This window comes from Bos taurus, chromosome 10 (genome assembly GCF_002263795.3).
Source record: "Bos taurus isolate L1 Dominette 01449 registration number 42190680 breed Hereford chromosome 10, ARS-UCD2.0, whole genome shotgun sequence".
In the NCBI taxonomy this organism is placed as follows: Eukaryota; Metazoa; Chordata; class Mammalia; order Artiodactyla; family Bovidae; genus Bos; species Bos taurus.
The window spans coordinates 83448497-83462757 of record NC_037337.1 but is presented as its reverse complement, the minus strand read 5'-3'; the positions used below and the strand labels follow the sequence as shown (position 1 = coordinate 83462757).

Sequence of the window (14261 nt, the reverse complement as noted above, 5' to 3'; positions counted from 1 at the left end):
AATATACAAATGAAAAACATATAGTGCAATGTCATGGTGATAAAGCTGAAGATAAGGCAATAAAGAGCACTGCAGGGAAGCAGGAGTTTTATTTTAGCTACGATGGTCTGGGAGGACATGATAATGAAGATTTTACAATATTAGCTCTTACTCTGAAAGCAAACAATAATTGGCTTAACAATTGGTTTAATTATTATTATTAATACCTCTTACCTGAAAAGCTTGCTGTTATCCCCTCTGTTCACCTATGACATTTTTGCCTCTCTCCCAAAGCCTCTCTTCCAGGTCTGATTATACAGTGTTCTCTCTGAACTAAACGGTACTTACTGGCTTCATCGTCTACTTGCTACATAATCTGACATAAAATTCTATGCATTATGCTCCTAAATCATCAATTAACATCTTTTATTGTTTATTTTCTATTCATTTCTATTTCTCTCCAAAAGAACTGAACTGATCTCAAGGGAAGGGTCTCTGTTTATCCCTGACCTAGTGATATATCCGCAAGACTCGGGATTTTGGGTCAGAAAAGATCTGGATTTAAATCTTGGTTTTAATAACTCAATAACTATCTGACCAAGGGCAAGTGGCTGAACCACTTCTTCAACTTCAGTTTCTTCATCTGTAAAATGGGAGTGATACCACCTAATTCTTATCAAAAACTTTGCTCTCCAATGGCTTTACAGGTTCAGTTCAGTTCAGTCGCTCAGTCGTGTCTGACTCTTCGCAACCCCATGGACCACAGCACGCCAGGCCTTCCCGTCCATCACCAACTCCCAGAGTTTACTCAAACTCATCTCCACTGAGTCGGTGGTGCCATCCAACCATCTCATCCTCTGTAGTCCCCTTCTTTAATGTACTGACAGTTATAAGGTCAGTGCCTGCCATACGACAGCTCCACAGCTTTGTAGGCTGGGCAACTTTGGGCTTAGGAATCCAATTTCTCTCAAGCATATCCTGTGTCTTGCCTTGCAGTGGGGCAAGAAAAAACCAGTGGGAGAGACAAACATGGATGTACAATTGCAAACTAGGTTGGAGGACCTCACTATATTGTGGCTCTCAGGTGAATCTAGCCAGGCAGAATCAAGCAAGCAATAAGAATAAGGATCATAACCACTTGTACCTTGCATCTTCTGTGTAACTGCCCATGCACCCGCACCCAAACCAGTCCATGCACCCACCCTTGAAAAGGTCTCTGCCCCCACACCGGGTCCAGTCTACACTGCACTACTATTAGTCCATCCTGCCTTCCATTTTCACCGTCCCGCCCCCCTACAGACCTGTCACTCTGCAGGTCAACAATTCAGCAAATATTTACCAAACCCCTACCATGCACAGGTGCTGTGAGAGATACCAAGGAAATAGAGGAAAACAGCACACGGCCTCGTCTGGCACAAGAGATATCAATGCAGCTGCAGCCCCTGTGTTTCATTTCTCTTCCTGCTGGTGACCAGTGACCTTTAGGCTCAAGGAAATCTTTGGCTGCCACAGGGAAGGCCATCCTCCACTCCACATTTCCCCTGAATGTTTGGGCCACATCCTCCAGGGTCAGAATCACAGAGCAGCATTCTCCGAGGCAGGGGTAGGGAACCTCCAGGATCTAATGCCTGATGATCTGCAGTGAAACTGATTTAATAATAATAGAAAAAGTGCACAATAAATGTAACAAGCTTGAATCATCCCCAAACCATCTCCCTACCTCCAGTCTATGGAAAAATTGTCTTCCATGAAACTGGTCCCTGGTGCCAAAAAAAGTTGGGGACGGCTGCTCCAAAGAACTCAGAAGTTCCTCCAATACTCGGCTGATAGAGCAGGTCCACAGGAACAGAAGAGTCGGAAACCATTGCCCTGAAATACCAATTTCCCACCAGACTCCCACGGGAGGAGGTCATGTAGAGGCCGTGGCTTCCAGTTGACCTGCAAGCTGAATGGGCACTTGGAGGCTTCTCACCCCTCCTTGTGCCTGGAATGTACACTCTGCCCACCCTCCCCTAGGGAGCCATTTGCAAAGACCATAACCTTGAGACAGTAAGTTGCTGAGACCGTCTGGACTAAAGATGTGACTGATCCCAGTTAGAGCCTCAAAACAGAAACATAGGCCTGAAAAAAACATAATTTTGAAGGTACTGGCGGGTGGGTGCAAGGAGCTACCCCTCTTGCAGTGTCTAAGACAAGCCTCTTATGTAAGTTCCCTTGCTTATTACATTTGCCGCCTACCAATCTGCTGCGTTTTCCTCTTTTCCTCCATCTCCGTGTCCTCCGTGTCTGGGGGCTGGTTTCAGATCTCGCCTAGGGAACAACCAGGGTTGTGAATAACTCATTATCAAAATTATCAGAAACCAACAACTATGACGTAACAGGGCCCATCTTCTCCAGCTACTGGGCCTCCTCTGCCCAGGATCCTATTTTTCTCATCACAACCACACATATTCAAGGGGTATATTCTTTATTTTTATTTTACAGACGAAGACACAATGAACGGGGTGTGAAAAGCCTGTTGTGCTACCTGAAGAGCTATGGATCGTAGCTCTGTGTGAGCTCAGGGCTGGCCTATATTGAGAGCAACACAGGCATCTGGGGACCTCCAAGAGCTGCCACCGCCGGTCCAGGTTCACACAGGACACTCTCATCTCAGGATGCTCTCCTGGAAGTGTGTGTCTCCCTGCCCCCCACCCCCGTGCAAGAAAATAGCCTCCAGGGTAGGGCAGATAGCAGTGGACAAGGGAGTTTTTTGTGCCAAAAGTGATTTTTTTCCTTTAATGGTTTTACCAAAGTATTTCAAAAGCTTGAACAGCTGTCTCCACCACAACTCACTTGAAAAGCCTCACTCACAGGAACACCTGCTCTGTCTGTATTTCACTATTGACATATTTTTCCATTTCCATCCTTAAAAATGGGTGTCCTCTGCACCCTATGTTTCTAACATGGAAGTAGAAGAAAAGGATACATTTATTTTACCCACAAAGTAGCCACAAGGAAGATCAACAAGTTCTGACCGATGGTTCAGCCAGCTGGAACCTCCTAGCTAATAAACGCATTCTCACCACCCTTCTCTCTTGTTTCCTCGGTCATAAGAGGGAGACCTACGTGGTCGAAGACTGGTCAAAATGAGCTAAGGAGCGGAGGTCTGCCTTTTGGGGGGTGAGGGGTGGAGTCTGGACCACTGCTTGCTTTAGCCATTGCCTTGGTACTTGGGATAATTAATAGTGAACTTCCTTCCCCTTACTGGAATCTGAATGTGGTAGAAAATGAATTGCCTTTTACAGGTCTCAGGGAGGCAGCCATGAAGCACTGGAGGAGCTTTGTGGTTTCTCAAGCAGGTACTCTGAGTTGTTACTTAATGTAACTCATTAGGTTTAATGTGCATTTTAATTGCCTACTAGTGAACAGTTTTTGCTCTCCCTGCACTTGGAAGATCGGGGTTTCATGACTTATTATTATTCTTATTACAGATTTAATGGTTCCAAATGATGGGTGATGAGCTCTTTTATCTAGACTGCTTCGGAAAGTTGTTTCCCCAAGCAGAAAACTGGTAAGAGAATTCAACAATGTTTACTAGGCACCTACCGGCAGGTACATTCCTAGGCATGGGGCAGATGGATGCAAAGACAGCTGCAACAGTGTTTCGCCCCCAAGGAGCTTACTCTCTGGTTCTCAGGGTGGTCCAGCAGAATCAGCATCATCTGCAGATCATCCTGTTAGAGATGTAAATTCTCAGGCCTCACCCCAGACCAAGTCCAAAACTCAAGGGGTGATCCTAGCCATCCGCATTTGAAAAAGCCTGCTTCAAACAAAGATCACCCTCATCAAACGTCAAACTGACAAATACGCGGTTAGCTTATTGAGCTAAATCTGAAAGTGTCATTTGTCCTCTAAGGAAACAGGCCCAGAGGCCAAAAGTCACATGAGTTGGTGGAGGAGTTGAAACCAGAACTCAGGTCTCCCACCACCAACCTTACCCCCACTCTGCACGGCCAATGCTCTATTTCTTTTCTGATACTTTAAACCCTAAATCTCATAGGGAGTATTGCCAATCGAAAATGCAAACCTTGGTTTTCAAAGACAACAGAAAAAAGAGAAACTACTCTTTTTTAAAATAAGTGAAGTGAACTCGCTCAGTCGTGTCTGACTCTTTGTGACCCCATGGACTGTAGCCTATCAGGCTCCTCCGCCCATGGGATTTTCCAGGCAAGAATACTGGAGTGGGTTGCCATTTCCTTCTCCAGGGATCTTCCCCACCCAGGGATCGAACCCGGGTCTCCTGCATTGTAGGCAGACACTTTTACCGTCTGAGCCACCAGGGAAGCCAATTTCCTCCTTTTTAAAATAAAGACAATAACAAAAATTAAAACCTGATCTATCAAAGCCATCTATCAAACTAGTAGTAATCTCCCAAACCTCTAACACACATCCAAGTTTCATTTACAATTTACAAATGGGGGTGGGAGAATAGGAAGAACGGTAAAAATTCAAGGAATAATGTGATCAGAATATGATCAGAATATAGCCTACAGGAACATAACAGTATGCCGAAATGTCAACAGTGGTTCACCTTTTGTGGGAGAATTACAAATGATCTTTTATGGGTGTGTATTTTTCTGAAATTTTCCCAATGGTTATTTCTTTTGTAATCAAGAAAAAAGTAAAACTGTTTTTTTTTTAAATGTTACATCCATATTACTCAACATGAAGGTTTATTTTATAATTCTATTTCTTTCCATACAGCAGGATAGTGTGTGTGTAGTAATTATTTATATCATGCTATATGTTACAATGAAGATGAAATTCTGTAAATACATTCCTTCCAGCTGGCACTGAAAATGAAGAGGTTAAATGCTTCCCTAGGTTCAAAGCACTATGAATTAAGACAAGCTGACTGTACAGCTAAAGGAAAAACTAATCCCAGTACTGAGATCTCTGAGAGCATCTCTTTTGAAAAATGTTGATGTGACACATAGCTCCTTACTCATATCTCCCTGATGTTTAACCCCTGGCACAACACAGAAGGTCTGGCAATTCCTGGCAAAGTCTTGGGAGTTCTGGGGATAAAATGCATGGGAGAATACCAGAGAAATAAGAAGGAGAATGAACCTACGGTCACGTCAAATCCTGTCCTTGTGGACACTAAGACATTCAAAATTACTGGCACATTTCATTGCCCAAAATATCCTTTAAATTTCTTTTTTTCTTTCTCAAGAAATGTTTGCTCAGTTTAAAAAAAAAAAAAAAACTATGTTGGCTATCTCATTCCATAAATCATAAATTAACAAAATAAGGGCTGTCTCATTTAAAGAGACATTTCTGCCACAAAAGCATTGTTGTAAAGTTTTACTCGATAAGACAAATTTGTTGCTGGAAGAAGATCTAGCATTGTTTCACTGAAACTCTCAGCAATATAAATTCAGTGCGTGTTAATTAAAGTTTCTTAAAGGAGACAGGAAAGTGAAGTTAAGAACAGATGTAATTATTATGGAAAAGGAAACACCGGTGGCTACCTAGTTCATCCAAATACCTCACCACAGCTGACATTTCTGGAACTTACACTTTCAGGAAAGGACAAATTATTTAGGCTATATATACATATATGTAGTAATATGCCAACATTTACAGTACATAAGATCACCATATCTGCACAACATTTCTGCTTAGTATTGGAGAACTCAGAACAGATTTACCATCTTGGTTTTCACTGTTCAGCATGTGAGCCTTTGCTTACAAGGACCCTCTGAAGAATCTCCAATTTCCCTCAGTTCTCTGCTTGCTTTCCCCACCCATTGCAAAAACAACAAATTAATAAAGAAGCAAGACTATAATGACTATACCGCTCAGAGAAAGTTTCCCACCAACCTCCCCAGTGCCAACTTCATATAATTACTTATCTGCCTGTGAAAAGTGATCTAGAAAAGCCTTACCTATTAAGTCAAATCTGACAGTTTCCTTTCAGGCTAGCTTTTTTTTTTTTTTTTTTTTTGACAACACACACAAACTTGTAGCTCAGTCTCTAACTCCATCCCTCCATCCCGACACTTATAAGCCCAGTTTTTATTCTTCCATCTCTCATCACCCTCTGCTAAGAAAAAGGTCCAATGTTAGGTTTTACCTAGGAGTGCTTATTTTTGCAGTTTTACTCTGGGACCGCTAAAAGGTATTGATCAGAAACTACCTGCAGATCCAGCTGCTGAGCATTGATAAATGCTGAGGGAACAATTTCAGGCCAAGAACAAGACCCAAAATATCTTCAATTTGTAGCGCAGAAATGCCACTCCTCGAAACAAGAGACAAAGAAACAACGTTCCTATTCCATCAAATTAAATAATAATAATAATAAAATTCAGCAGCTTCCATTCTGAACAAAATTAAATGTTCCGGGTCACTGTCCTTTCGTCTCGCTGGGCCACTTCTTACGCAGCCTGGCAGTGACTGTAAACACGATCCCCTCACGCAACCCGAGTTGCCATCCTCACGGAGCAAATTATCCACGCGGCCCCTCCTGCCGCAGTCCCCAAACCAGCCAACCTCACCACCCATCCCTCCTCCAACACCTCGCCGCCCGCTTTCTTTTCTTCCAACCCACAAATGGGTGCGCTTATCCAGAGAAAAAGTTAATGAACGACTGCTTTTGAGGTAAAGCTGCCCCACCTGAGATCGCGGAATCAGAAGGCTGGAAGTCCCTAAAAGCACGTACCCTCTACAAGCTCGCCCCGGCCGGTGAGTGCCTCACACCCAGAAACCCAGGAACAGGATTTCTGTGCAGACCTGCACCCACCCCACACAACTCCACACGCCAGCTTGCCTAACCACTTATGTAAGCTCGTGCCTCTACAGTCCCAAACTGCACACACACACACACACACAAACACCCCAGCACCTGTCACGCATCTGAAATGGACAAGCATCCACACTCGGGAGACGAAATGAAAACACACAGGAGCCGGAGGGGTGGAGGGCATCGCGTTGGAAAACATCTTTTTCCCCCGTTTGTGTCTTGCCCCTTTTTTTGTCACAACTACAATTACCTTAGCAACCAAAGAATTTCCTTGACTCCCACTCCGGCTTCAGAAAATTCTCCTAACGCCAAGCGTGCGCCAGGTTCATGGTAAAGCTAGAGGAGCCCAGGAATCGAGGGGTCGGCAGCCTCTTGGGGGCAGAGGGGACGTCTGGGTCCGTCTGGGTGCGTCTCCGCGCGGCTCTCCCACGTCTCGCCGGTCTTTCTGAGTTTCCGCGGTGGCGAGCGCCGGGGCTCAGCGAGCAGAAAGCGAAGCCGGAGGCCGGCGCAGAGACGCGGCGGGTCGCATCGTGCCAAGGCACGGGGCGCTCGGGTGTCTCCAGCGCGCAGGGGGCTGGCCCCGCTCTCCGCGCTCCCGGGCGCTCCCGGATCGCCCGCCTCTCCCGCTCCAGGCCGGCGAGGTCCGCGGAGCTCGGTCCGCCCCCTCGGCGCCCTCCCGCCCGCTCCGGCAGCTCCGGGAACCCGGCGCCCGGGCGGAGCTCTCGCTGCCGAGCAGGGCCGAGCGCAGGAGCTGCCCCAAGTCGCGAAGGCGCTCAGCTCCGCCGCTCGGGAGCTGCTGCAGCGGCGCCCGCTGTCGGGTATCGGGCGGAGCTGCAGCCCGCGCCGCGCGCACCTGGGCGCCGGCACCTGGGCCCGGACAGGCGCGGGGCGGGGCCGAGGCACCTGGGCGCGTCCGCAGCGCGCCACCGCCCGGCTCACCTGCTCCCAGCGCTGCGGAAGGTCCAGACGGAGATATGCCCGAGGAAGGAGGGGCGGGGGACTAGAAATTTCTGACACGAGCGCCGGCGAGAACACTGGCGAAGCGGCTCAGAGAGACGGAGGCTCCTTCCGGCAATTCTAGAGCTGGCCACCACTGGAAACTTCGGTGGCGCCAGGATTCTCTAGGGATTCCTGGTCCGGAGCGGTTTGCCCGGTAGCTTTTGAGTCCCTCGTTGACGTGTAGCTGGCACCCTCTAAATTAAAATGGGCCGCCGCGATCGTCAGGGATAGTGTTTTACTCACCTCGTCATTTTTACTGATTCACCACTTACACCACAGGCTGCATTTGGAGAGGTGTATGAATCTTCTCGAGTACGCCACGAAAGAACTTTTAAGAAAACTTAAGTCTGCAAATAATCTTGGAGAAAGAAGGAAAACGCTGGAGACAGAAAATGAGAAAGGGTAACTGAGGGCCTTCTTTGATGTGGGAGCTTTGAAATGTTATGCTTAGTTAAGGATTCAGGAAGCTGCAGGTGGAAATAAAACAAGATTGTTTGTTCCGCACGGTAACCATGGGGTCGGTGTGCAATATCGATGTTAGAAGGAGCTTCCTCGGTGGGTAAAGAATCCGCCTGCAATGCAGGAGACACAAGAAGGGGGACGCGGGGCGGGGCGGTTTCAATCCCTGGGTCAGGAAGATCCCCTGGTGTGGGAAATGGTAACCCACTCTAGTGTTTTTGCCAGGTTCGCACGGGGTCGCAAAGAGTCGGACAGGACTGAACAACTGAACATATATGTATTTCCTAGCTCTGTCCACTGAGAGAGCAATAGCACCGCTACTACAGTGAACACGCCTGGAACTCAGACTCCTTTTCTAAATACCATTCTCCACCAAGAGGAACTATGGCTCCATGTGTAGGGAATGAAACTGGAATACTTTGTTGAGCAATAAAATAAGCTACTTAAAGAGCTATGCTATTCAGTCTCTAAGTCATGTCTGACTCTCTGCGATCCCATGGACTGTAGCCAACTAAACTCCACTGTCCATGGGGTTCTCCCAGCAAGAATACTGGAGTGGGTTGCCATTTCCTTCTCCATAAAGAGTTACAAAGATATGTCAAAAAAATAAGGGCGGGGGGGGGGAGTATAGGAGGAGGGGAGGGATAGATTGGGAGTTTGAGATTGAGCATGTACACCCTGCTGTAGTTAAAATAGATAACCAGCAAGATCCTACTGTAAAAAAAATAAATGAAAGACTATAGAAGCAGCTTGAAGGGGTTCCTGCTGGCCAAATCCAGGACCATTTAAGCATCAAAATAAATAATGACAGAAACAGGTTGCAACCTTTGTGCGAAATAGGAATCAATGCGTCCATGCCGACAGAAAGAGAGAAAGGAAGTTCCACCAGTGGAAAACAATTAATAGAAGAAGGAAAGACAGTATTAAAAAATCACCACTTTGCAATCACCATAATTGATTCAGGCCAGAATCATCAATGGATACTAGAAATAGTGGATAAACTTTTGATAAGCAAGACAATATTTATAATCTCAAAGCATGTTCCTAAAAAACTCATTAATTATCATTAATATATATTCATTATTAATTAACAAGCATGAAATACTTATTAACATTACAGCTATAATACTTGGGAGTTAGCATCTTAATCAACTGGCAAAAGTTTACACAAAAAACAGTAATGGGAAAAATCAACCTGCGTTGTCTCCTGATATAATGTATAATCTTTAAAGATTGTTTAAGATTAAGGGACGCTAAAGGGACAACTAAATGCAAGAGTCTTGAATGGCATCCAAGACCTGTAAATGATATTAACAGCAAAACTTCAATGCATTCTGTTGAATTAAATTGGATCAATGTTATTTTCCTGATGTTGAGATTGTACTGCATTTATTTAAGACAGTTTTCTTGTTTTTAGAAAATTCACTCTGAATTATGAGGGAGTAAAGGGGACATCACAACTGCAACTTACCTTCAGATGATTCAGAAATGTTTACAACTCTAAGGGTGTAAGGGAGCTCTTTGAAATGTTTTTGCAACTTTTTGTAATTTAAAATGATTGCAAAACAAAAGATTTTCAAAAAAGATACATTCCTCCCCCCGCCCCCACCAGAATCATCTCTTTTCAAAAATGTTCACCATGAGTTTTCTTTAAGAATCAACTCACTGTTCACTGTACTGAAAATATAATTTGATTTACTGCTTTGGGAATATATACAATAATGTGATTCAGCTCAACATTTCATTCACTCACTCAGCAATAACTTCTTAAGGGCATACGGCACATAATGGTCTTTCCCCAAACTCAGATCAGATCAGATCAGTCACTCAGTCATGTCCAACTCTTTTCGACCCCATGAATCTCAGCACGCCAGGCCTCCCTGTCCATCACCAACTCCCCGACTTCACTCATACTCAACGTCCATCGAGTCAGTGATGCCATCCAGCCATCTCATCCTCTGTTGTCCCCTTCTCCTTCTGCCCTCAATCCCTCCCAGCATCAGAGTCTTTTCCAATGAGTCAACTCTTCGCATGAGGTGGCCAAAGTACTGGAATTTCAGCTTTAGCATCATTCCTTCCAAAGAACACCCAGGACTGATCTCCATTAGAATGAACTGGTTGGATCTCCCTGCAGTCCAAGGGACTCTCAAGAGTCTTCTCCAACACCACAGTTCAAAAGCATCAATTCTTCAGCACTCAGCCTCCTTCACAGTCCAACTCTCACATCCATACATGACCACAGGAAAAACCATAGCCTTGACTAGACGAACCTTTGTTGGCAAAGTAATGTCTCTGCTTTTGAATACGCTATCTAGGTTGGTCATAACTTTCCTTTCAAGGAGTAAGCATCTTTTAATTTCATGGCTGCAGTCACCATCTGCAGTGATTTTGGAGCCCAGAAAAATAAAGTCTGACACCGTTTCCACTGTTTCCCCATCTATTTCCCATCAAGTGATGGGGCCGGATGCCATGATCTTCGTTTTCTGAATGTTGAGCTTTAAGCCAACTTTTTCACTCTCCACTTTCACTTTCATCAAGAGGCTTTTGAGTTCCTCTTCACTTTCTGCCATAAGGATGGTGTCATCTGCATATCTGAAGTTATTGATATTTCTCCCGGCAATCTTGATTCCAGCTTGTGTTTCTTCCAGTCCAGCGTTTCTCATGATGTACTCTGCATATATGTTAAATAAACAGGATGACAATATACAGCCTTGACGTACTCCTTTTCCTATTTGGAACCAGTCTGTTATTCCATGTCCGGTTCTAACTGTTGCTTCCTGACCTGCATACACATTTCTCAAGAGGCAGATCAGGTGGTCTGGTATTCCCATCTCTTTCAGAATTTTCCACAGTTTATTGTGATCCACATAGTCAAAGGCTTTGGCATAGTCAATAAAGCGGAAATAGATGCTTTTCTGGAACTCTCTTGCTTTTTCCATGATCCAGCGGATGTTGGCAATTTGATCTCTGGTTCCTCTGTCTTTTCTAAAACCAGCTTGAACATCAGGAAGTTCACGGTTTACATATTGCTGAAGCCTGGCTTGGAGAATTTTGAGTGTTACTTTAGTAGCGTGTGAGATGAGTGCAATTGTGCGGTAGTTTGAGCATTCTTTGGCATTGCCTTTCTTTGGGATTGGAATGAAAACTGACCTTTTTCCAGTCCTGTGGCCACTGCTGAGTTTTCCAAATTTGCTGGCATATTGAGTGCAGCACTTTCACAGCATCATCTTTCAGGATTTGGAATAGCTCAACTGGAATTCCATCACCTCCACTAGCTTTGTTCGTAGTGATGCTTTCTAAGGACCACTTGACTTCACATTCCAGGATGTCTGGCTCTAGGTCAGTGATCACAGCATTGTGATTATCTGGGTCATCCCCAAACTCAAGTATAAAGTAAAATATATGTATAGATAAAATCCTGAATCCTTTGATTATTTTATTAACAAGTAAGGAGTTGCTGGAAAGTATGTAATAGAATTGACTGTGGCATAGCCCTCAATCAGGGTGATAAATTGCACAGAAGAATGAAAATGAGTTGACAATTTAGTCTCAACTGCATTGGCAGGCGAAGGTAGGAAAACAGTGGGATCAGTGCATTTGGGGCACGTGTTTATGGCAGTGGATTTCCGAGGATAATGAGTCTGATACCACGTGGCCTATTTCCGCAGACTGTGATTTTGTGACACTTGACAGCTGATGCTGCTTTTCCTCAAGTGCTCATCTTCCCCCCACCTCTTTAGTATAGTCTTCTTGTCTGAGAATTAATAGCTGTTTTCTTTTGGATCATAATCTTCAGTTTTTATATGTAGTTGTGGGCCTTACTGAAATTAATGTAATGGATTTGTTTTCCTTTAAATTGTAAGATATTAAACGCGTTGAAGATTTTCTTTGCACTTTGGCAATAAAAGGACAAAAAAATTCTGAGTTAAATTTTACCCCCTGTTAAACCCTGAAAGATCTGGAGAAGGCAATGGCACCCCACTCCAGTACTCTTGCCTGGAAAATCCCATGGACAGAGGAGCCTGGAAGGCTGCAGTCCATGGGGTCGATAAGGGTTGGACACGACTGAGCGACTTCACTTTCACTTTTCACTTTCATGCATTGGAGAAGGAAATGGCAACCCACTCCAGTGTTCTTGCCTGGAGAATCCCAGGGATGGGGGAGCCTGGTGGCCTGCTGTCTGTGGGATCGCACAGAGTCAGACACAACTGAAGCAACTTAGCAGCAGCAGCAGCAAACCCTAAAAGAAAATAAATTTCCTGGTTAGATAGTTTAAAAAGAGGTCTTTCTCAAAAGGGTCTTTCTAGAAGGCCACAGCATCCATATCACCTGAGGTACTACAGCTTAGCAGTAAAGAGTACCTCCTCACACCTGCTAAGTAGAAATTTCTAGTGATGGGACCTGGGGCTCTGCCATTGAAAAAACATTTGTGTTGGTTTGAAAAATGACCCTAGAGGATAGGGAGAGACTGAAGAAAGAGGCAGACCATTCCAGATTGGCAGCTGGCAGTTGTCACAAGCAAAGGAATTTACATGAGAGGCTTGTCTTTGGGTGGCTGTAAGGCAAGTAGATTTCTATACCCTGCCAGAATCTTGAAATCTTACCTAGAGGTCTTATCTGGGTTTAGTCATGTATACCATTCGGATGGCCTCAACAATACCTTACTTAGTCAAGGTGACAGTTCTTGGAACACTGTAATAATGTGGGCAGGATGTTCATTCCAAGGATGGGGAGATGGGGAGGAGCCTCTGATCGCCCAGGTTCAGCTCACAAGTCAACCAGAGGTCACATCCTCACTGTGACCTCCTCCAACAACTTGTGACCAACCCACAACCTGTGAGTCACTTCGTTCATAGAATGCCCAGCATTTCTGTTACTACTAACAGCATAATCTCCTTCTCAGGAGGGGTCTCTGGCAAGCAAGCTAATTGTGATATGAAGAGGATTTTCTTTCTCTCTTTCCAGTACAACTACACAGTTTAGTACTTGGTCTGTGGCTTTGAACGTTGTGTGTCTGGGAATGTGTTTATATCATGGGGCTGGAATGGTAATGTTTTGAAACTCAGAAGTAATGTTATGTCAGATTGGAACGTATATTTACAAAGTCCCAGTGTTTAGTAACCAGAGAAGGCAATGGCAACCCACTCCAGTACTCTTGCTTGGAAAATCCCATGGACGGAGGGGCCTGGTGGGCTGCAGTCCATGGGGTCACTAGGAGTCAGACACGACTGAGCAACTTCACTTTCACTTTTCACTTTCATGCATTGGAGAAGGAAATGGCAACCCACTCCAGTGTTCTTGCCTGGAGAATCCCAGGGATGGGGGAGCCTGGTGGGCTGCTGTCTATGGGGTCGCACAGAGTCGGACACGACTGAAGCAACTTAGCAGCAGTAGCAGCAGCAGCAGCAGCAGTGTCTAGTAATCAAGATGTCAGGATATGTATGTATACAACCAATGCACAGAGGAGAAAATTTACATCAACAATAACAAGTTTTTGAAAACCTACACCAGCCCCAAACAAACCATGGGATTCTCTTCACATCAGTTGTTTGGACCATGCTTCTTCATCAGATCACCTCCTAGGCATGATTTCAGGCACCCCCATCTAGGATCTTGTGGCCAGAATCATCACAGAATAGGCAGCTGTTTGTGTGATGTGATCTGAAATATTGCACTGGTCACCTCAGCCAAAAATATCTGTCCCTCACCTCTACTCTGTCCCCCTGCTGCTAGATTCTGGGATTCCCACAGTTTTTGATAAGCAGTTACAGGTACATCTGGTTAGGACCTTGATAAATAGTGTTGTACTTCAATTAGAAAGATCCTTTATTGAGGCAAAATCTAACAGTCACTAACAGTTGGGCTTCTCAGGTGGTACTAGCAGTAAAGAACCCACCTGCCAATGCAGGAGACATAAGAGAAGTGGGTTCGATCCCTGTGTTGGGGAGATCCCCTGGAGGAGGGCATGGCAACATACTCCAGTATTCTTGCCTGGAGAATCCCATGGACATGAGGAGCCTGGCAGGGTATGGTCTAT

At 45.0% G+C, this 14261-nt stretch overlaps 1 protein-coding gene and 1 non-coding gene across 18 annotated transcripts in view; both read right to left on the bottom strand.

Annotated features, from left to right (window-relative positions):
• RGS6 (regulator of G protein signaling 6) overlaps positions 1-8097 on the bottom strand; it is a 612180-nt gene extending 604083 nt beyond the window's left edge. For 10 of the 17 annotated variants that reach the window (XM_005212100.5, XM_005212105.5, XM_002691051.7 and 7 more), the window contains exon 1: positions 7017-7529. The gene's annotated coding sequence lies outside the window, so the exon portion shown is untranslated. Of the gene's footprint in view, positions 1-2217; positions 2290-3567; positions 3696-6163; positions 6248-6639; positions 6788-7016; positions 7530-7705; positions 7795-8008 lie in introns of those variants that run through there. The other 7 variants (XM_024998111.2, XM_010809581.4, XM_024998112.2 and 4 more) reach the window with 7 other exon arrangements.
• TRNAC-ACA (transfer RNA cysteine (anticodon ACA)) lies at positions 4232-4304 on the bottom strand. Its single transcript has one exon. It is a non-coding gene; the product is annotated as a tRNA-Cys (tRNA).
• Positions 8098-14261: the final 6164 nt, after the last annotated feature.